At 36.9% G+C, this 16,206-nt stretch overlaps 1 protein-coding gene across 8 annotated transcripts in view; it reads right to left on the bottom strand.

The window, feature by feature from the left end:
• The window catches only part of FRS2 (fibroblast growth factor receptor substrate 2), a 106,986-nt gene that overhangs the window by 89,165 nt on the left and 1,615 nt on the right, over positions 1-16,206 (bottom strand). The gene's annotated exons all lie outside the window — the stretch shown is intronic.

Below are 16,206 nucleotides of genomic sequence, written 5' to 3'. Positions count from 1 at the left end.
AGTAAATCTTTTTTAAAAAAATAAGTTAAAAGTTTGCTAAGGAATCTAGACCATTCTCCCCGACCTCTGATGCATGAGTAGCTCTACTTCCTCATCTGCAGGCAACGTCCACTAGGACCGAGAATCTAGGCCCATGGAGCTTGCCCAATAACCAAAGCACCAGAGCAGAGGGTTTCCCATTTCCTCCCTAGTGAGCACATGTACAGCTTCAGCAACTCTGCATCAGTCAAAACAAAGTATAATAGATGAAGAAATAGGTGAAGAATTTATCTTACACAAAGCAACCTTGATTACAGAAATAAAACTGGATGCCATATAATTTTGTCAGCACTCTGAAACCGTGCTTTACCAAAAGAACAAAAAACTATCTGGCTGGAATTCCTAGGGTCTAGATCTCAAATGGCTACATGCACCAAAAGTATCAGTAAAGAATCTAAGTGCCAAAACCACTGAATCCAAAAAGGCAGTTAAAAAAAACAGGGGGAAGGGTAAGGACAAAGTCATGGGCAATAAGTTTCAAATGGCAAAATAACAAACTTTTAAGATACAATTTTCTTTTTATCTCTCTTTTTATTTTATTTTATTTATTTATTCATGAGAGATGCAGAGAGACAGGCAGAGACACAGGCAGAAGGAGAAGCAGGCTCCCTGCAGGGAGCTCGACATGGGACTCGATCCTGGGAATCCAGGATCAGGCCCTGAGCCAAAGGCACAGGCTCAACTGCTGAGCCACCCAGCGGTTTTCTCTCTTAAATGCCAAGTAACATTGAACACAGTATAGTCCCTTGGTAATTAAAAGAAACAGTTCAAACTCTAAAGCTAATTTTTAAACATTGCTACTTAACAGGATTTTTGGTTTTGCTACTAGATGAAAAGAACAAATAATACAACAGCTGCTAATACTAATCTGATGCCCTCTTCCTCCTCTGCTTCAAAAGTTTATTACAATATGACTGTTCAATTATAAGACCAGAAAACTAGAAAAAATAATCTTGAAGGGAGGTAAAGTAAATAACATGGTAATATTTAGGCAGAGGATCAAATTTATTTTTTATAAAATAAAAAAATCCTTGTATTGGGTCTCTTGTTAACACTGACTTGCATCTACGCACACAGCTATACTGCTATGTACCATTCTAAATTTACAGACTTGATGATCTGTTTATTTTTTTTTGATGATCTGTTTAAAACAAAACAAAACAAAAAATCTAACTAAATAGCACAAAGGTTTGTCATAACCAATTAGTCTAACAAGGTCTAGAATACATCTAGTAAATGAAAGATGCTAGCTGGCATATCAAAGAATCCATACATTCCTTTGCCAGATTCAAATATTCTGACTAACGCAAACAACAAACTCATGAAATAAGGATATACTTAAGAAAACAGGAGGTAAAATGTGCCTCAGCACTATTATGTGGAGTTTACATATCTTGACATTTACAAAGAGAAAGGACAAGAATGTTATCAACTGACAGTTTTCATTTTTATTCTATATTTATTACTAAACTGTTCATTATGGTTCTAGAGTGTCTGAGGGGCTTGACATACTCAATTAAAGAGTACTGCTGCAAAAAAAAGTGCCGCTAATCAAACTATTGATTATAATCATATCAAAGTCAGGGATTAACAACTACACAAATGAATATTTAAATCCATATCAATGGTTCCAATTCTGAGTCAAGTACCACCTAAGGTAAAACAGTTCTTTAAGCTATTTTCAACATTTAAAAATAGCCTAATAGTCTCATACACTATCTGAAATACAGCTTTCTATGCTAACTAAAATAATCAAATTTCTTTTCGAAGGGCTGGAATTAAAACTCAATGTGGTAACACCAATTATCTCATAGTGATCAGAAGCCCTGGTCATAGTGATAAAAATAGAAAACCCAATGATTTACTATGTAATACATTTACTTTATTTTGTGGCAGAATTTTTTTGGATTCTAGCATCTGAAAAGTCATGGAAATGAGAGTATTTTAGGGTGGCTTTAAAAAAAAACTGTTCTAGAAAAGCAAAATGCAAACTAAAAACACCAGACTCTAAATATTGACAATACATTTATCAGGAAAAGGTTTACGCATTCTGGGTGAGCACAGAAAGACATCTATGCATTACAAGAAAATATCTTTTTCTTTAAATCCTAATGCCCCAATCGATGCTTCATGAAATAACAAGTAGTGACATGGATAAAGATGACTGGTCAGATCCCAAACTATGAAGGAAATTTAATAGGAGGAAGAGCAAAGTTTATGTCTAAGTTCTTCACGCCATTTTCCCCCATTAAGTCTTTTATTTCACAATTTCCTCAGGAGTTACAAGACTGCAAGATTTTAGCCATATTTCTCACGTATGCACATCCAACATAAATTAAAACAAAGGACTATAAGCCTAGTTTTCACCTGGGAATGCACTCTTCCTTTTTTTTTTTTTTAAAGATTTTTATTTATTCAACTATGAGAGACAGACAGAGAGAGAGAGAGAGAGAGAGAGAGAGAGAGGCAGAGACACAGGCAGAGGGAGAAGCAGGCTCCATGCAGGGAGCCCGACGTGGGACTCGATCCCTGGTCTCCAGATCACGCCCTGAGCCGAAAGTAGGCACTAAACCGCTGAGCCACCCAGGCTGCCCCGCCCCCCCGCCTTTTTTATTTTTTACAGAGTTAGGACAAAAGAAATATTAAATGCAAAATGCTCCTAGGACCTGAGATGCGAAAGAACAACAAAAACACTACCTCCAAGCCTGAAGACCATTCATTCAAGAGTACTCACTGAGCTGGCTAAATGAGATGATCTGAAAGGCAGTAGGTATGAGGACATGCAATATTTGAATCTATATAGATGCCACATAGAAATCCCAGACGCTATCATTTATTACCTGTCTGACCTCAGAAATGTTACTCAATTCTCTGAAGCCTCAGCTTTCTCATCTCAAAGATGGAAATAAGAGTAATAATTCAGTAGAAACTCTTTTAATAGGCCTCTACTTTACCATAACTTACAGAAATAAAGCTCTCCAATCCCTCCATAAATCACTCCTTGATGCCCACCACAGGCTGACCGCTTGCACCTGGTAGTCTTCTAAGTAGACCACTTTCTTAATACATCCCCACCCTTCTGCTCTCACCAAATGAGCTGGATGCTTAACAAGAGCCAGCTGTTTCTGACAGATGATGAGTGTGAAAGGGGTTGTTTTCTCTGAAAATTATGTTGAAAAGTTCAGAAAGATTCAAAGGCTAATTATTCTTTAAAAAGTTATTATGGAATTAGGCATATGTAAAACAGCCTTAAAAGAATAAGGAAAAAAAGCATAAAACTGTAGAAAGATTTTTTAAAACACACTGAAAATGTCTTAAATTCTCCCTTCTATAGGAAAGGGATGCTGTTATGATATCCAACAGATTAGGGGTATGGGTTATGCTAAAAAGACCATCCAGATTTTTTTTTGAGATTTATTTATTTATTTTAGAGAAAATGAACAAGTGGGGAGGAGGAGAGAGAAAGGGAAGAACCCAAGCAGACTCCACACGGAGCGCAAAGCACAACTTGGGGCTCAATGTCAAGACCCCGAGATCACGACCTGAACCAAAACCAATAGTCAGACATTTAACAAACTATGCCACTCAGGCACCCCCAGACAATCCAGATTTCTTTTTTTTTTTTTCTTTTAAGATTTTATTTATTTATTCATGAGAGAGACAGAGAGAGAGGCAGAGACACAGGCAGAGGGAGAAGCAGGCTCCTTGCAAGGGAGCCCAACCCGGCACTCGATCCCAGGACCCCAGGATCACACCCTGGGCCAAAAAGGCATGCGCCAAACCGCTGAACCACCCAGGCGTCCCCACAATCCAGATTTCTAATCAAAGGACCCATCCACAAAGAAAAATACTGACGCTGTAGAGGGAAAGAAATGGTGAAGGAATGTAGTGTATATCCAAATTACTACTACAAATAATGTATCATTTTTTGGTGATTCCTGCTAGCCAACTTTCTCAATTATCTACTCCCCATCATATATAAGATCTTCATATCTAGATACCCCAAAAATTTATGGGAAAATTGTAAAGACTAAATAAAGTACTTGCACAGTGCCTGGCACTTAGTAACATTCAACTAAAAATTTGTTTTACATTAAGGGTTTTTTACTACCTTGATGGTCTACTGCTCTAAGAATATAATGCTGCTGTCTTCTAAAACATACAGAAAAGTAAAAAGTATACAATTTCCTTATATTCTGTTATTTTTTTTTTGTATCCCCATACATTATCAGCCATATAACCTCTGTGATGGCAATGAAAGCCCCAAGAGACTGTACAGAGTCTCCAGGATTAGGCTTAACCATAAGGAGAACATCACAGGAAAGTCAGCACAACCCTGCCTTAAAGCTGACAACACGGGAAAAATGAATGATGTGCTGGTACAGCACCAATGGGGGAAGCAGCCACTCTCTGATGAGGGGACAGACGGGAAAGATCCAGGATCCAGACTGACCACAGTAACTAAGAGATGATGGTGGAGACCAGAGAGAAGTAATGCAGAAACTGGCAATCATTTGGCAGGTAACAAACCTGCCAACTAAGGAGGTTACAGTTAAGGTAAAGAGAAGGATCTGGTGATTCAACCTCTTGCTCAAAACTGTTGAACACTAACAGATAATAAAATGCTTTTCTAAATTACTTAAATGCAAAAATCACATTTTTAAAAGCTCATGTCATTCTGACATTACAATCAATTTTCCTCTTCAAGGAAAAAAAAATGTTACATAAAGAAATGCACTCTAAAATTAGAACAATGAAGTACCTTTTTCACCTTATTACGTTGGGGGGGGGGGGCAGGGAAGTAACACTAATACCCAATCTAAGAAGGATACAGTGAAACAGTACGAGCAATACTATCCTCTTGAGAAGCAATTTGACCAAATGTTTCAAGACTAATAAACCTTCATATCCTTTGGCTCAATATCACACATCTGGGAATCTGCCCTAAGGAAATAACTAAAAGTATGAAGAAATCTATATGCTCAAAGGTGTTTTCTGCAACATTTCTTATAAGAGTGAAAATTAAGTATGATGGCAACAGAAAATATTTAATACAACACTAAGTTTAAAAAAAGCAAACAAAATTGAGCATATACTAAAAATATGATATAAAACATCATACGAAAAAGGCTGTAAAAAACTTCAAAATGATGACTATTAGAGTGGTGACTTCAAAATATGCTTTTTCCATTGTCTAACATTTCTGAAATCTTATTTTACTTTTGAATTAAAACAAATTAGGAGCGCCTGGGTGGCTCAGTTGATTAAGTGTCTGCCTTAGGCTCGGGTCTGATCTCAGGGGCCTGGGATGGAGCACTGCGTCAGGCTCCCTGCTTGGCGGGGGTCTACTTCTCCTGTCCCCTCCGTGCTTGCTCTCTCTCTCTCTCAAGTAAATTAGATAAAATCTTTTTTTTAATAGATAAAATCTTTAAAACAAATTTTTTTAAACAAATTATATTTTTAAAGTATGTATCTCAAAAGATTACATACTGTATTATTTCATTCACACAATATTCTCATAATGGCAAAACTAGTTGGGTGGGGTTGTGAATATATAGAGATAACACTAGGGAGTTCTGTGGTGATGCAACGGTTCTTGATTATGGTAGTCATACAAAACTATGCAGAACTATACACATACACAGAGAAATGCAGGTTTTAAAAAATAGTGAGATCTGTCTATGGTGTGTAGTCTAGTTAACAGTAACATACCAATATCAACTTCCTGGTTTTCATTTTGTGTGACAACTATATAACACTTGGGGAAACTGAGCAAAGAATATATAGGACACTTGTTATTTTTGCAACTTCCTATGAGTCTGTCCCTCAAAATAAAATTTTTTTTAAAATACACGTGCTTGCATATGTATTATGCTTTTTTTTTTTTTGAGGTCGTGGGAGATAAAGCAATGTAAAATGAGCCATGAAATATAGAACTTCCAAGACACTACTACATACTGTTCACAAAACCACATATGGGGCAAATAGCAGTCTTTAGATTGAACCATAACTTATTTAGGTCAGCCTTTAATAAAAGGCTTTAATAAAAGACTTCAATTTAAATGAAAATATCAGTCAATTTTCAGAATATGCTTAACTGAATATTTCTGAATCTCAAACCCTATACTTACATATTCCATTAAGCAACAGCCCTCAGAATTCTCTCTTGCCAGAAAAGTTTCAATACATAATAAAGATTTTCTTACATATATTCAACTTAAATATATAAATGGCGAATACAGACAAAGGATATAATAGTTCATGACCTCTAGTTTGTACTACATGACGGCAACTACATCCATCCTAATTCTCCATTTTAACCTCAATGCCTAGCATGGTTCTTGATACCTACCAGGCTCCCAAGAACTATTTACTGACTCAGTGATTCAGTGAGTGAATTCATGTTCTAGCCAAGATTCAATACCCAAGTCCCTCTAGCTTTAACCAAGAATGGGAGATAGAAGGTTAGAGGTAAGAGATAAAAGGCATGAATCTGGATAGGGCCCAGCTTCCATCAATTCACCAGGTCAAAAGATTCCATTAACCAACACTACTACCTCCCAGTTTATCAATACAAAAAATGACCTTAGGAAAACCTCGAATCATTTCCTCTGATCACCTAAGTCTTAAAGACTTGTGTAATAATGAGAAAAAGAATTGAATTAGTATCAGAAAATCCACCTCATTAATCTTCATCATCTAATGTTCTCAAGGAAACCAAATTGTCTTTGCTATATGTGAATACATCCAATTTTTGATCTGAAAAATCTTAACTAGGGTTATGCAAGCATCAAAAACTCCTCCACACAAGCCCTAAGCTCTCGGTGATTACAAATACATAATTATACATTTTATATAGTATATGTATAGTATATGTAAACATAAAATACATAAATAACACAATTACAGTAGAACTACTACCTTATAAGACAGTTGTCAGACAGCAACTCACGTCTATGTGTCTATGTTATTCATTCAAAAGTCCAAGATACTGACAGTGTAACAATGAACAAGACACAGACCATGCTTAAGAGGCAAATATAGCTAGTAAAAGGAACCTTAAGAAAACCAGAGTTTGGGATCCCTGGGTGGTGCAGCGGTTTAGCGCCTGCCTTTGGCCCAGGGCGCGATCCTGGAGACCCGGGATTGAATCCCACATCAGGCTCCCGGTGCATGGAGCCTGCTTCTCCCTCTGCCTATGCCTCTGCCTCTCTCTCTCTCTGTGTGACTATCATAAATAAATAAACATTAAAAAAAAAATTTAAAAAAAAAAGAAAACCAGAGTTTGAATTCCAATGCTTATTACTTATTAGCTATGTCTCTGAGTCTTTGTTTCCAGAACTACAAAATAAAATCATAATATATAAAAATGCTTGACAAACTAGAAAACCCTATACAAATGTAAGGTATATTACTGTACTTAGTTTTTCATCAAGAAAAAAAGAGGGCAGCCCAGGTGGCTCAGTGGTTTAGCACCGCCTTCAGCTCAGGGCCTGATCCTGGAGACCAGAGATCGAGTCCCACATTGGGCTCCCTGCAGGGAGCCTGCTTCTCCCTCTGCCTGTGTCTCTGCCCCCACCCCCTCTCTCTCTGGGTCTCTCATGAATAAAAATCTTAAAAAAAAAAAATAAAAAGAAATCTTGTCATTTGCAACAACATGGATGCAACTAGAAGATGTGCTAAACGAAGTCCATCAGAGAAAGACAATTACCATATGATCTCCCTCATATGTAGAATTTAAGAAACAAAACAGAGGGGGATCCCTGGGTGGCGCAGCGGTTTGGCGCCTGCCTTTGGCCCAGGGTGCGATCCTGGAGACCCGGGATCGAATCCCACGTTGGGCTCCCGGTGCATGGAGCCTGCTTCTCTCTCTGCCTATGTCTCTGCCTCTCTCTCTATCTCTCTCTCTCTATCATAAATAAATAAAAATTAAAAAAAAAAAAAGAAACAAAACAGAGGATCATAGGGGAAAAGAGGAAAAAATAAAACAAGACGATATCAAAGAGGGAGACAAACCATAAGAGACTCAGTCACAGGAAAATAAATGAGGGGAGGGTGGTGAAGGGATGGGGTAACTGGTAATGGACATTAAGGAGAGCACATTGATGTAATGTGCACTGGGTATTACACAAGACTGATGAATCACTAACCTTACCTCTGAAACCAGTAATACATTATATGTTAATTAACTGAATTTAATTTTTTTTAAATGAAGGGAAAAAACACTGAAAAATTAACATAGCAAAACAAACAGCAGAATCATATCTGCAAAGACTTCAGATATTAGGATTATCGGAGACAAAGTATAAAATAAATATATTTAATACGTTTTTAAGAAATAAAAGATAGCTTAAGAACATGACAAGAAAAAGTTAAGACCACCAAAAAATAATAAGGATAAAGCAGACTTAAAAAGGAACTACATAAAACTCCTAACAATGAAAACAGTAAATAAATTTTTTTAAAATTCAATCAACATGCTACAACATGGATGAACCCTGTGTCTGGCAAATGGAATAAGCCAGACACAGAAGGACAAATATTATATGATCCACTTATATGAGGTACCTAGAATAGTCAAATTCATTAAAAAAGAAAGCAAAATAGTTCTTGCCAGGGGCTAGGTGGAAGGGGCAATAGGAAATTATTGTTTAATGGGCACAGATCTCAGTTTGCAATGATAAAAAAGTTCTGGGGATGGACAGTGGTGACAGTGAATGTACTTAACATCTCTGAACTGAACACTTTAAAATAGTTTCAAGTGGTAAATTCTACTTATGTATATTTTACTATAAAAATGAATGTAACAGGGATCCCTGGGTGGTTCAGCGATATGGCACCTGCCTTTGGCCCAGGGCACAATCCTGGAGTCCCAGGATCGGGTCCCACATTGGGCTCCTGGCATGGAGCCTGCTTCTCCTCTGCCTGTGTCTCTGCCTGCCTCTGTCTCTGTCTCTGTCTCTGTCTCTCATGAATAAATAAAATCATTTAAAAAATGAATATAACAGTTAAAACAAAGTGAAAAAAACTTTTTAATTCAATAACCTAGTTGAACATAGCTGAAGCAAGAATTAGCTAACTGGAAGAAAAGATCTATCTAACTATCCAGAACACAACACAGAAAGATAAAGAAATGGCAACAATGAAAGGCAGGTTAAGAGGCATGGTGGGTAGAGTAAGAAGACCTACCTCAAATACAAGTTCCAGATAAAATACATGGAAGATAAAATTTGAGGAGAAAATGGCCAAAAGTCCCCCAAAACTGTTAAAAGACACCAATTGTCAGATTCCATGGCCTAGTGAATTCCAAGCATGATAAATAAAAAGAAATCAATTTCTAGACATATCAAAATCAAAGTATGGAAATCAGATTCTAAATATTCTAAATATAGTCATCATAAAAGAATGACAATTAGATGGATCACAGATTTTTCAGCAGCAATAAAAGGCAGAAGAGAATGGGATAAAATCTACAATGAGCAAAGAAAAAAATAACAAAGAATGTATACTCAGAAAAGCCCATCTTGGGAATGGGATTTAGATAAAAATATTTTCAAACAGATGAAAAGTTTTCCAACAACAGACCCTCACTGAAGAAACTTGTATAGGATATATTTCAGGCAAAGAAAAAATTATCTTAGATCCCAAACAAGAGGTCCAAGATGCAAATGAAAATGTTGAGCAAAGACACTTGTAAATGTAGAAGCAAATTAAAGCAACAATGTTTAAAACATAATAATATCTAATTTGTTGGGAGTCAGGAAAAACTAAAATAAAGGAAAACTACATAAAACTACATTAACTTCCAAACTGGAAGAGAGAGGGAAATGAAATTTTCTTTAATTCATGAAAATTAAAAGGAAAAGGGAATGATTAACACAAAATTTAGATGGTGGTTTCTTAGGAAGCGTGTCCAGTGTCCAAGAACACAAGTGGTAAGGAGTATAAAGGGACTTCAAAGATACTGGCAATGTTCAATTTTTCAAGCCAGTTAGTGGTAGTTCATTTTATAATTATTTAAATTGTACATTCAGGATACTGTACACTTTTGTAATAAAAATAAAATTTAAAAATCAATGCAGAAGAAAAAAATCAAGACTAGTGATCACTCTCTAAAAAACCTAGAACACTTCACAAACTTTGGTCTTAAAAATCGGAACAATGGGGGCACCTCGGTGGAGTGCTCAGTTAAACCTCTGACTCTTGGTTTTGGTTCAGGCTGTGATCTCAGGGTGGTGAGATCAAGCCTTGAGGGGTTCAACAGAGTGTGCAGTCTGCTTAGTTTCTCTCTCCCTCTCCTGCTCCTCCCCCCAATTCATGCACACTCGCTCTGCTCTCTCTCAAGTAAGTAAATAAATCTTTTTAAAAAATTGAACACGGGGCACCTGGGTGGCTCAGTCAGTGAAGTGTCTGTCTTCAGCTCAGGTCATGATCCCAGGGCGGTGGGCTCAGCGCCATCAGGCTAGCTGCTGAGCAGGGAGCCTGCTTCTCCCTCTGTCGCTCCCCCTGCTTGTGCTCTCTGATGTGCTCTCTCACACACTCTCTCTCTCAAATAAATAAATAAATTCTTTAAAAAAATGGAAACAGTAAAAATACTATTTCATTAAGAAATATGTATCAAGGGCCTAATTTTGCCTATAACTAAGCTGAGCAGTGGTATGAAGGCTTCTAACCTCCCTTCTCCATGTCTTACCAGCCCTTGAGGGTAGCACTTCTTACACAGTAGTCACTAGCCTCAACTGGAGCTATTCACATTTAAATTAATTAAAATCAAATAAAATTTAAAATTTAGTTCCCCTGTATCACTAGACACATTTTATTTAAGTGCTTGGTAGCCATATAAGGGCAACTATATTGAATAGCACAGATACAGAACATTTCCATAATTAAGAAAGTTCAATTAGACACTGCTGCTGTATTTTTATATTTAAATATATTTTATATCAATATAGAAATATATTAATAATTCAATAATCTTAAATATAAATGAACATCTTAAAATTGATTAAATCTCTTTTTAAAGTCGTTTGATTTCTATGAAACTACAGCTCCATGGTAGTATTCAAAACAGTCTGTTTGTTAAAAGCATGTAAAAGTGTTAATAATTGTCCACCATCCTGTGTTCCACCAAAAACCATTAGAACACAGCTTTTTTTTTTAAATGAGCTAAAATTAAACAGTTAAGCACAGTGCCACTAGCCATATCATAGGGATATGAAAATCCATAGGATGAACATACTGCCCCTTCTTCAGGGCACCAATTTTGGTTGACAGTACTTTATAATACTGTTTACATCTACATAAAATAGCAAAACATGAAATTTGTGTGAATTTTTAAAAATAAAACCCTATAGGAGTCGTGAAATTTTCTAGTTGTAGCAGGACACTTTGGACTACCTCTCCAGACTCCTGAGCATACCATTCATTTCTGCCAATAGGAGTAATTTGAAGGAAAAATGTAAGCATTGTTAAAATAAATGAATTCTGTATGAGTCTTTTATTTACCAGAAATAATGGTATACAACGAAACTATAAAACAACAACATCCTTACTTTCTAATGCAGCAAACTTTCAGGTTCCTTTAAAATTAAAAGACAGAGGGCCTAACCTATATCAGCTTAATCTGAAATTTTGCTTTAGGCATTCTAACACATATTCAGTATTTCTATAACACTCCCAATTTTGAAAATTACCTAACCAAAAACACTAAAAGGAAACAAACGTTAAGCCTTAATTTAACAGTCATTTAGGCTAGGTATGCGCCTTAAATTTTCCGCACCCACCCCTCCAAAGCTAAGTGCACGGAGGGGAGTCAAAATGCTTCTCATCTAGTCAACTGAATGCAATTTCAATAGCGCTTATGCTAATAATTGGTTTGTGTCCCCATGAGGACTTCTGTGGCTCCACTTACATAACCCATTATGCAAAGTGCTGAACTATTCTTTCTCTAGAAAGCATTTTTGAATACTGATATTTGTACAAGGTTTACTTGCTATATTAAATTTAAAAAAAAAAAAAAAAAAAAAAAAGCTTTTCTTGCTCTAGCTTCCCTGCAGAAGAGGTGAAAAGGAAAGCCAATTTCTACTACTTCACTATGTCAAAGGCTAGTTATTTATCTTGTTGGCTAATCAACAGAGTAATGACTTACATCAGCACCCCCAGGCAGCCCCCACAGTTCACCAGTTTCCTCCTGGGACTCTGGTTGAGAAATACAGACTTAAATAATTTGAAGCAACTTTGTCTGAACTGAAAATAATCTGAACTGCTCCTTAAAAGTCTTAAAGTAAAACCCGACAAGATTAAATTCAGTGGTCGTGAGAATCACAATACAGCCTCTATAGGGCAACAGAAGGGTTAGAATGTACCCCAAACCAGACTATATATGATATATTGAATAAGTAATCTCCCCCAATTCCCTGGTTCTGTTTAAGTCAAGATTTTCAGATCTCACAGAACGGTAATCTTAAAGACAAAACTGGGGGACCAGCAGAGTTGCCAACTTTTATTTTGCCAAGAACATTTAAAAAGAAAATAACAACCAATTGCTACCATCATTATCTCATAAAAGAATATGCTTCCGTCAAAAATGGTAAAAGATAATTTTAGGAAAAAATATTATCTTTTAAATTCAATAGATTTAGCTTTATGAAAAGCTAACCCATTCTCATTTCAGACAAGTGAAAACTCTGTCATGGGCTGACACCTCTCCATAGTCCAGCACTGGGGAACCACAGGTCTAAGCAGCTAACTCCCACTTGGAAAAAGAAAACAACGGGAGGACATGCCCAAACCAAATATTAACCTATTCAATAATGAGGAAATAGAGGCTTGGAGAGGTTTAGGGACTCTCCCAACATTGCAGACCAAGAATTTTGACACAGGTCTCTCTAATTCCAGAGTCAGAATTACTAACCATTATGCTAGGTTTCCTTTAATATTTTTTCAGTGGTATAAAGATCCATCCTAATCCAGTCACCTTCGTGACCAATGACAACCGAGGAATTTCCAAGACAGCTGGCTAGAGGTGTACTTCCCGGGCCATCACTCAGACCGAAGCTAAATGGAACTCCTGACCTTTGCCTCATTAATACCAGGCTCACTGCAACTAAGCCAACCAGCCCAGACAAAGCACACACAAAACCCCCTGCCTCCACGGAGACTGACGCAGGACTCTTAGGACATTCCCAAGTGCCTGTAATATAGTAAAAAACATATTCCTCAAAAACAAAAGGAATGTATTAACTCTCAAGAAGGAAATAAACACTTGCCTGGTAACTCAGTCTAAAAATAATAAACTTGCCCTCAAAAAGTTACAACTCTAAGCCTCATTCTGCAAACTAAAAAATCTTTTACACATTAATACACAGGTTCCCCACACTTAAATATCAAACGGAAAACTACATGAAATTCCTTAAGTCCATAGTACTTAGTTTCCAAATAAAAATATATAGCTTTATATATGTATCATTACACAACGGATGAAAGTATCTTATCATTCCCGCCCTCTAGGATAATCAGAATATTAAAGACAAAACTATCTGTGTTAATCAGAAATACTTATAAAAGAGAGTTGGAAGAAAAATATGCAATTGATTACGGTTTTCCATGAAAGGCACTATTAGCAGCCAGTAGGAATAGGAGGGACAAAAATTATATTTGAATATTCAAAGGCTTTTGTTATTGAAACCAAAATTGAAAGTCATAAATTTAAATAAATAGAATACCTACCAGGGATCTGCTTCCAAATCCTCACATATCACTTGCCAACAAACGCTCAAGAGAAACGACCAAACAGCTCTTAAGTAACTAGAGCCCAATACCCTGGAACAAGTAAGTCTGAAATAGTTCATCCTCCATGAAACCGTAGCATAATATTCTTGCTAGCAATGGCAAGAAAGTTTTATTTCCCCATTAGATTTTCAATGATCAGAGTCTTTGTACTCCATCTGAATCTGCAATGAGAGGGAGCAGAATACAGTACAGACTATCTTCTCCTTCTGTTTTAAGCAGATGCCATCAAAAATAAAGGTTCATTTTTTCCCCTTTCCTTGTAAAGTCCCTCTCGGCTCTTTCATCTCCTTACCCCGATTCAACTAGTACATCTATTTGTGTTATTCTCTACACCCATGTTTAATACATGCCTCACACTGACCTCTCTCATGAACTACAAACCCACATTTCCAAAAGCCTCTGGGCATTTCCAGGGTTTTGCAACTATATTAAAAAAAAAAACTCAATGTATTCAAAACTGATCTCATTATGCACCTCTTTGCCTATATTTCTAGTAATAGTACCACCATCACCATCATCCACACTTAAAATATAATTTTCATCTTCCAGTTTCTCTAAACCTTCCCCAACAATCCCTCCTCCACCCACCCCATCTCAATGCCACTGCCCTTGCCCAGTATGTTTCTTGAAAGCTGGCTTTCTACAACAAATCATTTTGCACACTACACTATGAGACCTAGTAGCTTCTCAGTACCTCCTAAATGTTGAACCCCTAAATACAGCATTTAATATATTCCTTGGGCAGCCCCGGTGGCTCAGCGGTTAAGCGCCGCCTTCAGCCCAAGGCCTGATCCTGGGGACCTGGGATCGAGTCCCACATCAGGCTCCCTGCATGGAGCCTGCTTCTCCCTCTGCCTGTATCTCTGCCTCTCTCTCGCTCTCTCTGTCTCTCTCATGAATAAAATCTTTTTTTTTTTTCAAATAAACAGAATCTTAAAATATATATATATATTCCTCAATCCAGCCCCAAAATAAAATTTCAAACCTCAACTCTTATTGCCAAAAATGAACCCTATATTCTAAGCAATCTGTCCATTAACTCTTCTGTGTATACAGTGAACTTTCCCACCTCCATGCCTGCACTTGCATCACTCCCTTTATTTGAAAAGTCTTCATCCACCTACTCCCGACCCCTAAATTCTTGTGTCAGAAAAGTCTCACCCTCTGCAATGTTAAACTCAGGCTACCAGTTTATTGAGAAGTAGCATGATGGAGTGGAAATGCACAGGCTTTGACACCAGGCAGACCTGGATTCAAACTGAGGCTCAGCTACCTAACATACTTAAGCATTGCCCTCATTATTTATTAAGATGCTTTTATGTCGTTGTGAAGCTTAGAAAATGTACGTAGTGTGACCAGCATGAAGCGTGATGCCAAGTGCTCAACAGCTTCAGAGTGCTCTTTTATCTCCACCACTTTCTACTTTTTAGCTGCTTACTCCAGTTAAAAATGAACCCATTTTCTTTTCATAGAACTCCAAACTTTAGGTCATCCCACTCACACAGTATTTACATACTTTTATGTAAATATCTTACATCTCAGGACTTCTAGATTTCAAATTCCTAAAGACCAAATGCTTCATCTTTGTATCCTATAATGCCTAACAGTACTTTTCATAAAACACACAACACCCACCTCTAATTAGAAAAAAAATTTTAATATGCCCAAGCAATACAATTCACCTCTTCATGATTTCTGACACACCTTAGAAAATTATTGCCAAAACATGAATTTTAATGGTTACGGCTGTATATTCATTCCTACGCGGTTGCCTAACAGAGCTTGATGCCTAACATAGCAAAAATTCAGTACTCATTGACTTCAATAATACAATAAAATTTACAATGCAAATATTCAACATCTATCGAATGGACCTGAACCTAATGAAATTTACAGAGCCTAAGGGCACCTGAAATTCCCCAACTGCCTTTTTCTGCTCTTACAATTCTTTAAATATTTCTCCTTCAAAACACCTATCATACTATCAAAAAACCTATCATACTATCCTACTTGCACTATGGATCCATGATCATATCTAACTTGACTCCTTTTGCAGGTTTTCTCAATTCCAATATTCCAACCGTAAGCTCTAAACAATCAAGCATTGCAAATGGCTAAGAATCCACAATGTCTAAATCTAATTTAACTTTTCCCCCCACCAGGGACTGTAAAAATCAACCACCCTTTGACCACAATCAATAAAGGAATAAAAGAAACAAGAATTTCTAAAAAGTCAGCCACCCTTTGCCTGCTGAAAAATCAACAACACTGAAATAACTTTTCTTTTGCACAGGAAGAGAGCTCACTGAACTCACCACTTCAGTCTATTTTTCCCTAATGCAGGATATTACCTCCCCTTTCAGCAGTGGGAGGAGA

Source organism: Canis lupus, chromosome 11 (assembly GCF_048164855.1).
Source record: "Canis lupus baileyi chromosome 11, mCanLup2.hap1, whole genome shotgun sequence".
In the NCBI taxonomy this organism is placed as follows: domain Eukaryota; kingdom Metazoa; phylum Chordata; class Mammalia; order Carnivora; family Canidae; genus Canis; species Canis lupus.
The sequence above is the reverse complement of the archived record's forward strand: the minus strand, read 5'-3'. Positions and strand labels throughout refer to the sequence as shown.